The sequence below is a fragment of the Myxine glutinosa genome, chromosome 11 (genome assembly GCF_964187855.1).
Source record: "Myxine glutinosa chromosome 11, kmMyxGlut1.1, whole genome shotgun sequence".
In the NCBI taxonomy this organism is placed as follows: domain Eukaryota; kingdom Metazoa; phylum Chordata; class Myxini; order Myxiniformes; family Myxinidae; genus Myxine; species Myxine glutinosa.
The window spans coordinates 135038054-135056296 of NC_136271.1; positions in this window are offsets into that span (position 1 = coordinate 135038054).

An 18243-nucleotide genomic window follows, 5' to 3' on the forward strand; every position below is an offset into this window, starting at 1 on the left:
GGTTTATGCACTGAAGGGGTCACCCTGGTGTGCACTGCTGTGTTCTGCCTCACTGAGTTGTTCAGGTATGATGTACTCAGCACAAGCTTCCGGTCGGCCCGGAGGTGGGGGTGCGGGGCCTGTCACGGAACGTCAAAACAAACGGCCTGCCGAGGCCGCCCAAAAGTCGGGCGTGAGGGGCGCGTCCACTAATGGAACGCCTCTCGCTTCCCAGATCGAGGGCCACGTGGTCAGGAGAACCTCGTCCCTTCCGGTCACACTTTGCCTATCGGCCGGCCTCGAAGACCGAAATTGTGACGGTGTCACCCGAAAAATTTGAAATTACGAAATTTGAAAAAATTTGAAAAAAAAAATTACGGAATTTCAAGTGGCCCAATATCTGAAAATGTTCGCAACATATTAATGTACATTTGTGCCAAATTTGGTGCTTGTATCACAAAATGCACAATTCTTTTGAATATTTGGGCTAAGCCGCCCCACTATCTCTCTCTTCCTTGCTTGATTGCATTCCAAATTTTCTCCATTACTTATGGCTCCCATCCAGGCTGGCATGATGGCCTAGAGGTACGCACACTCGCCTCTACGCTGTCTCACCTGGATTTGAATCTCGACCCAGCTATAAACCGTCGTCCCGGTGTTTCACAGGCAGGTGATTCAAAGATCTCACGGTGAAGAGTAGGCAGACTATCGAAGGTAACATGAACAAATTCCAAACTCCTGCGCCTACCTTTTCGTTGTTGTTGTATACAAGATCGAGGCTCGTGTAAGAGCTAACGTTAATCACAAAAAAACAAACGGACACATAAAACATATAATAAAGGGAGCGGGAGACAAGATGGTGAGAGAGAGGGAAGTACAAGTACAACAGCAGAGAACAGGGACATCAGGAGATCTGTGGGAGGGAGAGGGCTAGGGGGGAAGAGGCGTGGGCAGGGGGTGGGGAGTGGGAGAAGTATAAAACACAAGGACACTGCAAGGACTTCCATGAAAGAAGTTGGTATTTCAAAAAAGTGGATCTGGAGTGAAAAAAATTTCACCTTTTTTAATCTGGATTTTTTGATCTGGAAATCTGGATCTGATCTGTCAAATGATCTGGATTAAAAAAAATTCACTACCTTAGTGAAATGCAAGGACTGGCCAGCCGGTTCAAGAAAGACTCGGGCCCAGGCAACTTGTGTGAATAATTGTGGCTGTTAATGAAGAACAAGACTAGGCCCATGTCCAGTTTGCTTTGTTTACAAAATATTGAGCCCTGTGCCTTTTGGGTTGGGAGTTTGTAAATCTTGCAGCTCACATTTCTGACCATGCCTCATTGAACTTGGAAAAACATTCCACATTCAAATTCCGCATCGCATCCTCACTGGCGTTGTTTCTTTTTGCTCAATTTTGAATGTTTAGTGTTTACTGATAACGATTGCCTTCCTTCACCTCAACCCAAACACTGTTGCGATAATGCTCGGCAAAGCAATTGCTTTTAAATGAATCGAGCTTTGTCTTCACTCCATTTTCCTTACTCCATCACTACCCATGGTGTGGTCTATTTTGGATTTTCTTTTTCTCCTTTTCTCGGGAGGGTACATTATGCAGGAAAGATGACGTGGGTAATGCAACTTGCTTGAGCATCACAAACGAAGTTGTCATTTATTTTGTCAGGTTCATGTTATCTTCTGTGTTTTTTTGTTGTTGTTGTTGTTGTTTTTTTGTATACTGAATCGAGGCTCGTGAAAGAGCTAACATTTATTTCACAAACAAACAAACAAAACAAACCAGACAAACAAAATATACAAAAAGAGGGAGCGGAAGACAAGATGGGGAGAGAAGGGGAAGCACACAACCACAACATTTGAGAGCAGGGAGACGTGTGGGAGGGAGAGGGCTTGGGGGCAGGAGGCGTGGGAGGGGGAGGGAGGGGTGGGGGGGGAGGAGGTATAAAACACAAGGGGACCGAAATTAGCGGGGGTAGAAAAGATCAAGGTTTTGGATGGGGGAGGATAAGAGATGGTGGTGAACAGCTGTTTTAAAGACCTGGAGGGTGGAGTGGGATTGAAGAGAGTGAGGGAGTTTGTTCCAGAGGCGGGAGAAAATAGGAATGAAGGAGTGAAGGTGAGCAGAAAGTCTTGATTTTGGCAGTTTAACCATAAGAGGGTTGCAGGCAGATCTTGTGCGACCTGTAGGAATATTTGGGGGACAGAGCCCAGAGAGGGCTGGGGGGGGGGGGGCAAGGCCAGAGAGGAGACGGTAGAAGACGGAAAGACCACCAACCTGCCTGCGGTGAGTGAGTGAAAGGCCCTTGGAGTTAGCTTCATTGCGGGAGATTCCAATGATTCTGAACGCTTTGGTTTCAACAGCGTGAAGACGGGCTAGGTGTGAGGCAGGAGCACCAGACCAGAGGGGAGAACAGTATTCCATAGAGCTGCAGATGAAAGCCTTGTATGTGGTGAGGAGCTCAGGTGTGCCAAGGAAGGACCGCACGACGGAGGATGCCCAGTCGGCGACTGGCTTTGGAGGCCAGATTTGAAATGTGGTTTTCCCAGGAAAGATCATGGCAGATAGTGAGACCCAAAAGCTTGAGTGACAGAACTTCTTGGAGAGGATTATTCAGAAAGTGGATGGGAGGGTTTTCCAGTCGGTCTTTTCGGAGAGACATCGTAAGAGTGTGAGATTTATCAGGATTGAAAGACATGTCCCAAAAGCAGAAGTGTTTCGTTATAGCATGGCTGTTCCTTCCTCCACATCAGGGAATGACGGCTTTTCGTCACGAAATATAACCAATGTATCACGGATGAATATTTCGGCATGAACACAACACCGTGCCATCATCTCACTTTGCTTGCACATCATAATTTGACAGCAATTTGGTCTCAGTTCCACAAATGATGTGCAGGGTGTTAGAAGTGATCATGCCAGGGCCCATCGTGACTATATAAACCAAGTTAACGTATGAGAAAAGTTTCGCAACACCTTGACATTTTGTGATGTCCACGGTAAGATGTGTCGGGCCGAAATTGGCGGTAATAACACAACATGCATGGCAATTTGATCTTTTGATATGAGGAAGCGTTTGCTTGTTTCCTTTAGATGAACGGCGTCTCCGCATGTGTCCAGCTCATCTTCTCGATGGCAAGCACCACATTTTTTTTTTTTGTATACAAGATCGAGGCTCGTGTAAGAGCTAACATTGATCACAAAAAGACAAACTGACATATAAAACATATGATAAAGGGAGCGGGAGACAAGATGGAGAGCAGGGACATCGGGAGATCTGTGGGAGGGAGAGGGCTTGGGGGGGAGGCATGGGAAGGGGGGTTGGGGGTGGGAGAAGTATAAAACACATGAACACTGCTAGGACTTCCAGGAAAGAAGTTGGTATTTCAAAAAAGTAGATCTGGGGTGAATTAACAGGGGTAGAATATTTCAGCATGAACAGGGGTAGAATTAACAGGGGTAGAAGAGATCAAGGTTTTGGATGGGGGAAGGAAGATAAGAGATGGTGGTGAACAGCTGTTTTAAAAATCTGGAGGGAGGAGTGGGATTGAAGGGAGTGGGGGAGTTTGTTTAGGAGGCGGAAGAAAAGAGGAATGAAGGAGTGAAGGTGAGCAGAGAGTCTTGATTTTGACATGAATCCAAATAAATAAGTAACATAGTGGAGAGGTATAAAGCTCATACTCCTTGTTTATTTTTGTGACTCTTTGGTGTTTGAGTCACCCATTGGGTAGTTGTTCATCCTGATGTAAATTCGAGTTTGGATCATTGACCCTGAATGGCTTTTCTTGTCTCTTAATAGTTGAAGATTGGCTGATTCGAACGTCAACAATTCACCATCCGTGCGGCTAAGGTTTCCCCATGAATGGAAATGAAAAGATGGAGGCTTTCGTTTGTCCTATCGATAATGGGACGCATATCTTTATTGGGATACTGAATTAGCGGGATACTATTGGATTGGGATACTGAACACCCATTTTAATTCTCAATATCACCCTGTTTGAATCGGGGTGGCCACTTTCCAATTCCTATTAGGCCATCGTCAAAAATGTCTTTAATGATCCCAATCAACTAGGATTGGGATTTCATTATATTTAACATTTCATATTAGCAAATGCATATCCTGTAAAGTGACGTCGTTCCTGCGTGGACAACTTGCTGGAATGCAACAAATTCCAAAAATATTTGCGATGGCTCTTGTGCAGATGTAATTGGCTCTCTCCCTTCCTCATCAATGTATTTCTCGATCTGTAAAAACATTGCCATTCGTTTTGCAAACCCAGAAAAAAAATTGAACCCAGATATGATTTAGAATTGAATATTCCTCATTTCATTGAACAAAAATGAGACAGTTCATTTCCTGTTATTCGGGCGGTTTCCACATGATGTGACAAGATCAAGGCCTCCAACTCACTAAGAATTTCCCAGGGTTCACAGACTAACCTCGTCGAGGTATGTCATTACATTCCGTACAGCGTTATCGTGTACCACTTTCATCCGCTTTATGTTGAACGCGTGCTTTGGGATTGCGTCCTTTATTTCTTTGACAAAATGTCAGATGTTGGTGTTTGTTCCATTGTATCCCGATGACCATTCCGCTAACGGATCCTCCTCTAACGGCAGTGGCTTTTATCATTATGGTGGCCATTTTGCTTTTCTGAGACATTTCTCATTGATCCTCTTGTGAGGTCACAGCAGTTTTGACAAGTATTGACTACCAACATTCCAGCATTTTATTTTTAGTTCTACGTTATATTATATATGCAAGTCTGGTGTTGGCTTAGCAATTAGGGTGCCGGCTTGGGATCCTAGGATCTTGGGTCTGAATCCCGGTCAATCGCCGAATTAACGCCAGGGGGGTTGACTCAGCCTGTCATCCTTCCGAGGTCGGCAAATTGAGACTAGTTCACTGGTAATTCCCTGTGTGTCACAAGAGGTAACCAACAGGGTTGGAGGAAGGAAGGGCATCCGGCCATAAAACATTGCTTAAAAAATGGGACCACGGTGCCTGAAAAAAGGTCAACCCCTGCTCTGTGGGGAAAAATGGCCTCTAAAGGCGGTTCTTATATTATATATGCATTATACTGGAAACCCATACTGACTCCTACTTCACCTTCTGTTACTTCTCCTCTCAAATGGGGTGCATGTGACTTAGTCTTTCTGTTTACCAGATGCGGTGGCGTAATGGCTAGAGTGTCCGCTGTGAGCCTAGGAGGCGGGTGGTTAAAATCCAAATGAGCCATACCAAAAACTTTTAAAATGGTCCGTGCTGCTTCCTTGCTTGACGCTCAGCATTTAAAAAGGACAGAGCACGGAAAAACAACCATAGACCGGCAATCATAGCACAGGCCTTGATGGGCCTAATGGCCTCCTCCTGCATTCAGGTTTCGTGGAAGGGAACATCTACCATATAAAACATGTCAGTTTGTGTGTTTGTACAGAAGTTTGTCGCCCTTCCTAAGGGTAAGTTTTAAAGGCCATCTTTTACGGTCTATTTTTGAGGATAAAACAAACTCGAAAAACATTTTCCATAAAATAATAATTATGTCTCTTCTATTGGAATTGTAGACTTGCAAACCGAGCCTCAAGGTCGGTGTACAGAAGCATTTTTTAAAACTATATGGTATTCATAGAATACTTACCCTGCTCAGTCAACTTATTGCGAGCCAACTCTTCTGTTTTTGAACATTTTTTTCTTTTATCCAATATGGCTGCCAGACCACGTGAGCGATGACATCATAAATTTATATTCTCTAAATAATTGTTGCATAGATCATGCTCAATACATTTCAAACTGATCAGACTAAGCGTTGTCCCTGTCGAATTATGTCGAATTATGACGTCATAATTATGGCACCAATGACGTCATCGTTAACAAAACCGATTCCCCATATGGAGTTTTTTTTACAATGAGCCATGTTGAAATTTTTTCCATGCAGCGGTTTTGAAGATATAGAGGTGCAACATTTTTCGGTTTTTCCAAGATGGTGCCTGTACCACATGACCTATGACGTTATGATTTATCATTAAAATATTCGAATGGAAGAGGCGCTCCTATGGTGAAAATTTCGTGTCCATCAGACCAACAGTTGCTGAAAATTTTTAATAATGATCGGCTAAGTGTTGTACTTGTCGAATTATGACGTCATAACGAAGGCACCGATGACATTATCATTAACATATCTTATTCCCCACGGGGAGTACTTGACAATGAGCCAGGTCTCAATTTTTTCCATGGAGCGGTTTCGGAGATATAGAGGTGCGAATATTTTCCAAGATGGCGCCTGTACCACGTGACATATGACGTCATAATAATGATTAAAATATTCTACAGGAGGAGGCCCTCCAATGGTGAAAATTTCATTTCTATCGGACCAACAGTTGCCAAGAATTTTTTTTTTTTAATGCAGACATACGGCACACGGCACACGTACACAACTGAATGCTTAACCCCCGCTTTTCGCTTTGCGGACGCAGGGTAATAACAATAAATACAAGGCACAGGGAGGTGAAATTTGCTGTGAGTGATGTGCAATGCATGCAGAGTAAAACGAGTGTTCATTTACGTCTGTAGGATGTCTTATAAATAAGATATAAGCACACCTGACACTAGGCCAAGGCTTTAGACTTTGGCACGCTCATGAGGCTGCACCGTCGAATAAACTGTTCCAATCCGTCATGGGCTTTTTACTAGTATATTACATTAACCATAACAGAACATAATTCCTCCACTTTGACATCATTATTTGAGGGAGCGGGGGTTTTTTTCAGAGCAGCCCTATTGTACAGAATACTTCGAGTGGCCACCCTCCTGCCAACCATATCATGCAGGCAATCCAACATCACTGGGAATTCGACATCCTTAAGAGTCCATTGCTCCTAGATCACGAGGAATTCTGGGAAAGGTGCTCTTACCCGATATGGGAAATGTGGCTTATACCCAGCATCTTCACCCTGACTGCCTGCTGGCCATTGGTCAAGGCCGAGGAACACACTTTATCATGCGGTAAGAGATGTTTCCTTCAAATAGTTACCAAACACAACAACACAGTTTAAGCATCAGTTGGAATGCATGTTTCAACCATAAGACTTTGTAAGCCAAATAAAATTAGCTGGCAATATGAAGTTGCACAAAGAAGTATTCTTGTTTACGTGTAATGTATGAATGAAATAAATGAATGAATGATCGTTTTAAGGCCATTTCCCCCACTATAGCAGGGTTTAGCTTTTCAGGCCCCATGACAATCACGGCTCCCTGTTTGAGGCAATGTTTTTATGGCCGGATGCCCTTCCTGACGCCAATCCTTAGTCGCCTATTACAATGCGCAGGGATATGGTGTACCTATTCTAAATCGGGGTACACACTGAGATCATTCATCCCAGCAAGCTGGTACTCAATTTGCCCACCTCGGAAGGATGACAGGATGAACTAGAACGGGCACTCGGTAGAGCGCATACCTTCGCCGCAGCTACTGTTCTGTACTTGGCATGGGAGTGTAGGGAACAGAACAACAAAAATACGATTTTGACCTTTTCGTGACCTTGACCTTGACCTTTGACCCGATTGCTCCCAAAATCTAATCAAATGTGTCCCGTATAATAACCAATCATCCCACCAAATTTCATGCAATTCGGTTGAATACTTTTTGAGTTATGCGAATAACATACACACACACACACAGACATACAAATAAATACACAGCGATCAAAACATAACCTTCCGCTTTTGCGAAGGTAATCAACCCCCCTGGCATTAATTCAACAATCGACCGGGATTCAAATTCAGGATCCTAAGATCCCAAGCCAGCGCCCTAACTACTAAGCTACCACCAGGCTTGTATACGTATAATGTGACGCCACATAACATAAAGGGTCCTTTCAAAATAATCCATGGTATCAGTGGATATCACACGTCAATCGGAATGATTCATCTCGACTTGCTCTTCATCCATTGTATTTTCTGACACTTGACTTTCCAAAGGAAATAAATGAATAGTGTTTGAAAAAATCACAGCTTGAGACATTATAATGCTGCTCCTGCACTGCATGCGTACGTCACGGCGAGATATAAGAAATAATGAGCGCGTAAGCAACACTTGGATCGTACGTACCTGGCGGGATGTGCTCGATGAGACCTGTTGTCATTTTTGTGCCACAACCGACCTAATGGATGGTTTTCACGAGGCAGAAAGATAGATAAACAGCAACAATGTTGCATTGCAACACATCTGGCATTTATAAACACACCGCAGTCCAGCTAATAAATCACACCTCCTCGTTACAGGTAAAGACACACATTTCTGATAATTCTCTTCACACAAAAAACACAAACAAAGGTCTTACGACTGCAGGTCTAATGATTAAAAAAAAATCAACAAAATTAATGACCCAGTGCGCTGTTGTTAATTGAACAGCAATCCAAATGCAGTATCGGTCTTCCCTGACACTGTTAATAGGGTCTACAAGACTTGCTTCATTAGTGATAATTAACTATTAGAGGATGTTTGAGGCTCTGCTATTCTGGCCAAGAAAACCTCCCCCAAGTCCCAATAAACGTCAAGAGTGTCCTTGGTCTGCATCAGAATCTTCAGTCTTGTAAATCCCGGTTGCACTGAAGACGAGACATTTATTGCTGTTTATCACTCTCTTATAGCTGTCTTCTGCTTCCGCCACAATTAAAACGGCTTTCCGGAAGCTGCTCCGGTCTCGGTTAAAGCTCTAAATCAGCAGCTGGTGCCCAATTTCAATTCACTTTTATGATCAGTAGTTTATAAATAGCGTAAAGGAATAATAATTGGCGTAAAGGAATAATAATTGGTGTAAAGGAATAATAATTGGTGTAAAGGAATAATAATTGGCGTAAAGGAATAATAATTGGTGTAAAGGAATAATAATTGGTGTAAAGGAATAATATTTGGTGTAAAGGAATAATAATTGGTGTAAAGGAATAATAATTGGTGTAAAGGAATAATAATTGGCGTAAAGGAATAATAATTGGTGTAAAGGAATAATAATTGGCGTAAAGGAATAATAATTGGTGTAAAGGAATAATAATTGGTGTAAAGGAATAATAATTGGTGTAAAGGAATAATAATTGGTGTAAAGGAATAATAATTGGTGTAAAGGAATAATAATTGGTGTAAAGGAATAATAATTGGTGTAAAGGAATAATAATTGGTGTAAAGGAATAATAATTGGTGTAAAGGAATAATATTTGGTGTAAAGGAATAATAATTGGTGTAAAGGAATAATAATTGGTGTAAAGGAATAATAATTGGCATAAAGGAATAATAATTGGTGTAAAGGAATAATAATTGGTGTAAAGGAATAATAATTGGTGTAAAGGAATAATAATTGGTGTAAAGGAATAATAATTGGTGTAAAGGAATAATAATTGGTGTAAAGGAATAATAATTGGTGTAAAGGAATAATAATTGGCATAAAGGAATAATAATTGGTGTAAAGGAATAATAATTGGTGTAAAGGAATAATAATTGGTGTAAAGGAATAATAATTGGTGTAAAGGAATAATAATTGGTGTAAAGGAATAATATTTGGTGTAAAGGAATAATAATTGGTGTAAAGGAATAATAATTGGTGTAAAGGAATAATAATTGGCGTAAAGGAATAATAATTGGCGTAAAGGAATAATAATTGGTGTAAAGGAATAATAATTGGTGTAAAGGAATAATAATTGGTGTAAAGGAATAATAATTGGTGTAAAGGAATAATAATTGGTGTAAAGGAATAATAATTGGTGTAAAGGAATAATAATTGGTGTAAAGGAATAATAATTGGTGTAAAGGAATAATAATTGGCATAAAGGAATAATAATTGGTGTAAAGGAATAATAATTGGTGTAAAGGAATAATAATTGGTGTAAAGGAATAATAATTGGTGTAAAGGAATAATAATTGGTGTAAAGGAATAATATTTGGTGTAAAGGAATAATAATTGGTGTAAAGGAATAATAATTGGTGTAAAGGAATAATAATTGGCGTAAAGGAATAATAATTGGTGTAAAGGAATAATAATTGGCGTAAAGGAATAATAATTGGTGTAAAGGAATAATAATTGGTGTAAAGGAATAATAATTGGTGTAAAGGAATAATAATTGGTGTAAAGGAATAATAATTGGCGTAAAGGAATAATAATTGGTGTAAAGGAATAATAATTGGTAATTAGCCCGTCTCCTGCACAGCAGGACACGGGGTTATGTAATCACTTCTGTGTGTTTGTCTCTCTGGGGGGTGTGTGTGTGTGTGTGTGTGTGTGTGTGTGTGTGTGTGTGTTCGTCTGTCCGGGCCTTAACTTTTTTACTATTTGAGCTATTGTCATCAAATTTTCACCACAGCTTTATCATGATAATACCGAGAAGGCAAATTAATAATGTTGTCAAAAGGTCAGAGGTCAGCATCACATAAAATCATCAATTTTCATCCAATTGAACTGAAATTTCATTTGCATTTCATCACATTTTCAAGAAAGCTTTATTATGATAACGAGCGTGACTCATCGCGCTCCGTGCGCCTCACCACACGTCGTTTCGGAGGGATAGGCATCTTTGACCATTTTGGTGTATTTTGGGGTCTTTTGGGTCTTCATGGTGTTTTGGGTCTTCGGGGCCTTTTGGGTCATTGGGGTGTTTTGGGTCTTCGGGGTCTTCAGGGGCTTTTGGGTCTTAAGGGTCTTTTGGTTCCTCTGGGTCTTTAAGGGTCTTTGGGGTGTTTTGGTTCTTCAGGGTATTTAAGGGTATTTTGGGTCTAAAGGGTCTTTTGGGTCTAAAAGGTCTTTTGGGTCTTCCGGGTATTTTGGGTCTTCAGGGTCTTTGGGGTCTTTTGGGTCTTTTGGTTATTTGGGGTATTTAAGGGTATTTTGGGTCTAAAGGGTCTTTTGGGTCTTTAAGGGTATTTGAGGTATTTTGGGTCTTTGTGGCCATTTGGGTCTTCAGGGTCTTTTGGTTCCTTTGAGCCTGGGTATTTTGGGTCATTGGGGTGTTTTGGGTCTTCGGGGTCTTTGGGGTCTTTGGGGTCTTCAGAGTATTTTCGGTCTTCAGGGGCTTTTGGGTTTTAAGGGTCTTTTGGTTCCTTTGAGTCTTTAAGAATCCTTTTGTTCCTCTGAGTTTTTAAGAATCCTTTGGGTCTTCGAGGTGGTTTGGATCTTCGGGGTCTTTTGGGTACTTTGGGTGTTCAGGGTGTTTTGGGTATTTGGGGTCTTCGGGTCTGAAGGGTATTTCGGTTCATTTGAGTCTTTAAGAGTATTTTGGGTCTTCGGGGTGTTTTGGGTCTTTGGGGTGTTTTGGGTCTTTGGGGTATTTTGGGTCTTCAGGGCCATTTGGGTCTTAAGAGTCTTTTGGTTCCTCTGAGTCTTTAAGAGTCTTTTGGGTCTTTGGGGTGTTTTGGGTATTCGGGGTCTTTGGAGTCTTTGGGGTTTTGGGGTTTTTTAGGGTGTTTTGGGTCTTCAGGGTGGTTTGGGACTTCAGAGTCTTTTGGATCTCCCGGGTCTCTTGGGTCTTCCAGATCTTTTCGGTCTTATTTTTTTGTGTGTACAAGATCGAGACTCATGTAAGAGCTAACATTCATCACATAAAAACAAACTGACATAAAAAAAACATTTGATCAAGGCAGAGGGAGAGAGAGGGAAGCACACAAGTACAACAGCAGAGAACAGAGACATCGGGACATCTGTGGGAGGGAGAGGGCATGGGGAGAGGAGGCAGGGGAAGGGTGGGGGGGGGGGGGTGGGAGAGGTATAAAACACATGGAGACTGCTTGGACTTCAAGGAAAGAAGTCGGTATTTCAAAAGAAGTGGATCTGGAGTGAATTAACGGGGGTAGAAAAGATCAAGGTTTTGGATGGGGGAAGATAAGAGATGGCAGTGAAGAGCTGTTTTAAAGACCTGGAGGGAGGAGTAGGATTGAAGAGAGTGAGGGAGTTTGTTCCAGAGGCGGGAGAAAAGAGGAATTAAAGAGTGAAGGTGAGCAGGGAGTCTTGATTTTGGCAGTTTCACCATAAGAGGGTTGATGGCAGATCTTGTACGTCCTGCAGGAATATTTGGCGGACAGAGCACAGACAGAGCTGGGGGAGCGAGGCCGGAGAGGAGTCGGTAGAAGACAGAAAGACCACCTACCTGCCTGTGGTGAGTAAGTGAAAGGCCATCACTATCGGCTTCATTGCGGGAGATTCCAATGATTCTGAAAGCTTTGGTTTCAACAGCGTGAAGCCGAGTTAGGTGTGAGGCAGGAGCACCAGCCCAGAAGGGAGAACAGTATTCCATTGCGGTGCGGATGAAAGCCTTGTATGTGGTGAGGAGCTCAGGTGTGTCAAGGAAGGACTTCGCACGATGGAGGATGCCCACTCGGCGACTGGCTTTGGAGGCCAGCTTGGAAATGTGGTTTTATCAGGAAAGATCATGGCAGACAGTGAGACCCAAAACCTTGAGTGACAGAACTTCTTGGAGAGGATTGTTCAGAAAGTAGATGGGAGGATTGTCCAGTTGGTCTTTTCAGAGAGACATAGTGAGAGTGTGAGATTTGTCAGGATTGAAAGACATGTTCCACTTGTTTGACCAGTCTGTGATTTTGTCCAGGTCTGCAGAGAGTAAGGAGGCTGCAGACTGCCGATCTGATGGATGAGGTATGGAGCGGCAGAGAGTGGAGTAATCAGCAAAGAGATAGAGATGATTTTCAAGAGAGTCAGAGAGATCATTGATGAAGACTAGAAAAAGCAGAGGGCCCAGAACACTGCCTTGGGAATCTTTAGCCTGAACAGGAAGGGGAGATGAGAGAAACCCATTCAGGGCCACACATTGACGATGACCAGAGAGGAAGCCCACAAGCCATGCGTGGAGATTTCCATGGGTACCATAGGAGGAGAGTTTGGTGAGCAGAGCGGGGTGCCAGACCGTATTGAAGGCATGTAATATGTCAAGGGAGACAGCTCTAATTTCCTGTTTGCATTGAGGACCTCCATCCATTGTTGAGACAGCAGAAGCAGCATGTCCAGAGTAGAGCGACCTGGTCTAAAACCAAATTGATGATCAGAGATCAAGCCATTTGAGAAGAGGAAGGATTTGATTTCCGAAGCAATGATGGATTCCATGACTTTGCTGATAATTGGCAGCAGGCTGATTGGTCTGTAGTTGCAAGGATCTGTTTTTGCACATTTTTTGTGTAAAGCGGTAATGTTGGCTGATTTCCAAGGTGATGGCAGATGACCTTGAGCAAAAGAGAGGGTGAAGAGAACAGAGAGAGGGAGTGAAAGAGCGGCGGAGTAGGATTTTAGGACCCGTGAACTGATGCCGTCAGATCCAGTTGCAGAATCAGAGTCGAGGGTTGACATAAACTTTTCCACCTTGTCAGGAGGAAAGGACACAGAGTCCAGGAACAGCTGGTTACGACTGGGTACGGTGGGTACAGAGAGAGACGGGTTTGGGACACAAGATTTTGAGGCAAACACAGAGTTGAGGCATTCAGCTTTTTTATGTGCGGAGTCAGCTATGTAGCCATTTGAGGTAAGGGAGGGGATGGAGGGGGAACAAACACCAGAAACAGATTTGACCAGACGCCACCAGGATTTGGAAGAGGGAGACAGGTTTGAGAGTTCAATCTTGAGAGTGGAGAGATATTGTTTCCTGGCTCTCCTGAGTGTGGAAATACACTTGTTTCAGGCTTTGTGAAAGGAAATGATATTTCCTTCCGTTGGATTTGCCTTCCAGGATTCCAGCCTTCAGGGTCTTTTGGGTCTTCGGCGTGTTTCAGGTCTTCGGGTCTTAAGGGTCTTTTGGTTCCTCTGAGTCTTTAATAGTCTTTTGGGTCTTTGGGGTGTTTTGGTTCTTCAGGGTGTTTTGGGTCTTCGGGGTCTTTTGGATCTTCGGGGTATTTTGTGTCTTCTGGGTCTTTGGGGTATTTTGTGTCTTTGGGATGTTTTGGGTTTTCGGGGTCTTCAGGGTTTTTGGGTCTTTACGGGTATTTTGGGTTTTGAGGGGTCTTTGTGGTCTTAAGGGTCTTGGGGACTTAAAGGGTTGTCAAAGGTCTGAGGGCTCTCAGCAGTCGAAATGTAATATTAAGAGTTCATGGACTGTGTTTTGGGTGTTAATTTTATTTGAAGAAAAAGAAGACGATTTGATCGCATATAAACATACATAACCATATACGTTTGCTCTATTCTAATAAGACTGGCCGAAATCACCCGGCGTTGCCCGGGTTCTTTTTGAATGAATTTACTACAATAATTCAGCTTTTACTCGCGGCCGTAAAAGATTGACTACTATAATTCAGCTCAGCTTTTAATTGAAAAATTGGCCCAGGCCAGCCGAGGCGGCCTCAACCGGCCTCGCCACCTATCCGATAACCTTCCTGGGGCCCGTCCCGACTTTTTAAGTTCTTTTTGAATGAATTTACTACTATAATTCAGCTATTACTCGCAGCCGTAGAAGATTGACTGCTATAATTCAGCTCAGCTTTTAATTGCGAAATGGGCCCAGCCGGCCGAGGTGGGCCTCGACCGGCCTCGCCACCGAGCCCATAACCTTCACGGGGCCCGTCCCGACATTTTTAGTTCTTTTTGAATGAATTTTCTACTATAATTCAGCTTTTACTCATGGCCGTAGAAGATTGACTACTATAATTCAGCTCAGTTTTAATTGCGAAATGGGCCCAGCCCGGCCGAGGTGGGCCTCGACCGGCCTCGCCACCTAGCCTATAACCTTCCCGGGGCCCGTCCCGACTTTTTTTGTTGCAGAGGTTTCCTCCTATCTTTCACCGTTCAGGAGATTAGCGTGTGCAGACAAACAAACCAGCAAACAAACAAAAACATTATTTTATATATATCGAAGATATGGAGAAGACAAATTAATAATTTGGTCAAAAGGTCAAAGGTCAAGGTTGTATAAAATCGTCAATTTTCATCCAATTGACCTGAAATTTAAAGAATTTGCATGTTGGGTCACAGAATTGGTTCGCCAATCAAAAGCTAGAAGCTGTATTTTTTGGGGTTTTTTATTAACTCAAAGGTCAAGGCTGAGCCTGGTGTTGGCTTAACGGTTAGGGTGCTGGCTTGAGATCCTAGGATCCTGAGTTTGAATCCTGGTCAATTATTGAATTAATGTCAGGGGGGTTGACCCAGCCTGTCATCCTTCCGAGGTGGGCAAATTGAGTAGGTAGCTACCAGCTCACTGGTAATCGGGGCAACGCAACCGTGGCACAAACGCGCTTCCAGAAAAATGATGCAACCAGCAGCCAGAGGCTGCATACGAAAACAACAACAAAGGTCAAGGCTGCCTAGAATCATCAATTTTCATTTTGTATTTTAAAAAAACTTTTCGTTATTTTTGATCAAACTGGAGAAGAAGAAGAAGATGTCTGAACTACAAACGGATGTGGACGGGTTTTGCATTTTCAGACGCTTTCTAGTTTGTTATTTTGAATCGATACCTTATATCATCCACATATTACGTACCGCTGGGAAGGAGCCAAGAGGGTCGCTGAATGATTGTAAATTTGAGAGATGTAAATGTACTTTTTAGAATTGGAAGGGAAGGGGGGAAGACTTTCGGATAAGATACGAGAAAGGGGAAGAAAAGGAGATTTATGGTACTTAGTAATGGATGAACTGAGGGAGGAGAATAGGGATATCAGCAAGTGCTTGGAGAGTGGAGAGAGTTCGCTGTGGACAGAGGGGACTGGAGTATCGTGGGCAAGGCATGGCAGGAGCTTGGTACCCTTGGACGTCATCCCTTATGAAAGGGAAGACGAGGAGGAGGGGACGAAAGAGAAAAAGAAGAACTACTGTTCTGTTCTCTACTGTTGTTGTGCTTCCCTCTTCCCCTCTTGTCTCCCACTCCCTTTATTATATGTTGTGTGTGTTAACTCGTATACGAGCCTCGACCAAGTATACAAAAAATAAAATTCTGAATTAGAAGAAGAAGCCGAAGATAAAAGAAGAGGAAGAAGCATACGAAGAAGAGGTAGTAACAAGGGAATTGATTCAAAATGGAGACGACGCAGATTTGTGGCCTAATGGTTATAGAGCGTCCGCTCCGAGTCTGGGCAAAGGTCCGTGGTTGGAATCCCGGCCGGGCCAAACCAAACAATACTCCGTGCTGCTTCCTTGCTTGACGCCCGATGTTTAAAAGGATAGAGCTCGGACAAACAACCTTAGGTTGGCAACCATTGTGCATGGTTGATAGGCCTCATGGCTTCCTTCTCGTGCATTGAAGTTTATTGTAAGGGAGCTAATTTAAAGACGAAAGGTGCAACAAATTGAGCCGTGTCCAGCAGGGAGCATTGTTATATGTTTATTTATACATCACATCGAACATAGCAAGCTGTCATTGATTCGATGTTGACAGAAGATCAATAACATTAACGACCATCGCAGCTTCCCAATGCAGCGTTGAATCGACGTCGTCTTTTCAATAATGGAGACGATCATAGATTCAACGTTGATTCAATAATACCTTGCAGGTAACCTGGGGTGTGGCTGGCACACCTTGCAGGTAACCTGGGGTGGGGCTGACACACCATGTAGGTACCTAGGGTGGGGCTGGCACACCTTGCAGGTAACCTGGGGTGGGGCTGGCACACCTTGCAGGTAACCTGGGGTAATAATAATCATGTTACCCTAACAAGGAATTTAAACGTAGGATGCGAGGCCATTAGTAGGCCCAACAGGTCCGCACAATGGTTGCCAACGATGGTTTTTTCCCTACCTTTTTAAACGCTGAGAATCAGACAAATCATTCAAATCGACGAGATTAAAATGGATGATTTTATGTGACTTTGACCTTTTCACCCAATTATTAATTAGTCCTCTCCATATTCTCATAATGGTTTGTTGAAAATTTAATGACAAAAGGTGAGATTGTAAAACAAAGTTATGTCCCTGACACACACACACACACACACACACACACACACACACACACACACACACACACACACACACACACACACACACACACACACACAAATACACACACACACACACACACACACACAAATACACACACACACACACACACACACACATACATACACACAAATACACACACACGCACACACACACACACACACACATACACACACACACACACACACACACACACATACACACAAATACACACACACATACACACAAATATACACACACACACACACACACAAATACACACACACACACACATACACACACACACAGTTACACAAATACACACACACACACACACACACACACACACAGTTAGACACATACACACACATACACACACACACCTATACACAATTGCAAGACCACCTCTCCTGCTGCATGGGGGACGGGCTAACTGGACCACTCAAAACTCTAATCTGCGACCTCTAAACTATCCTGCACCAGTTCATCGATGTAGTAGAGAAAGAGGTTATTTGTAGAATGATCAATGCAAAGAAAAATGATTGTACTGTACGTCGTTTTGGTAAATAATGAAATATAATATGTATGCAGATCTCCTTTAATCTATACCGTTTATTCTCAGATCAAATGTAATCTATATAGCTACACCTGTAACAGTGCGGTTAAAAGCTCTTTCTATTTCATTTTATAATGAAATTGGAACAAAGTTATCCATTTTAACCACATCAAGCTACGAACGCACCACCGAGCCTGCACAGCATCCCGCAGCCACACACTTTGTTTCGATCTAACATTTGCAGCATTACTCTCAGGCCTTGCGGTGCATCTCAACAAGACGGGCTCGAGTAGCTTGCCCGGGTGGCCTTAGGCACAGTTCGACACAGTTGTCTAATGTAACCATAAAATTTTTACGTGTAATTTAACCGTGCATTGATTTTCTACCTTGAATGTGAATTATTATGTTCAAGTTAGCCACGCCCATTCCAGAGGGTGTGTTTAATTCTCACCCAGATCTACTGTACTCTATATGATCCATTCTATGGTGTTTATGCAATTATGTAAAACGCAGCTTTGCACAGAAATTAAATAGGGTTGGATTTTGTATTTAAATGATTTTAATTATATTTAAATGTAATTGTAATTTAAATTGTAATTTTTTAATTGTAATTAAATTGTAATTATAATTAATTAGTAAATTGTAAATTGTAATTGTAATTGTAATTGTAAATTGTAATTGTAATTGTAAAAGTAAATTGTAATTAAATTAATAATTGTAATTTAAATGTAATTTAAATGTAATTTAAATTTAAAATGCACATGCTAAATTATTTAAATAAATAAAAACGTTTTCAATCTTTGATGGGGATCGCA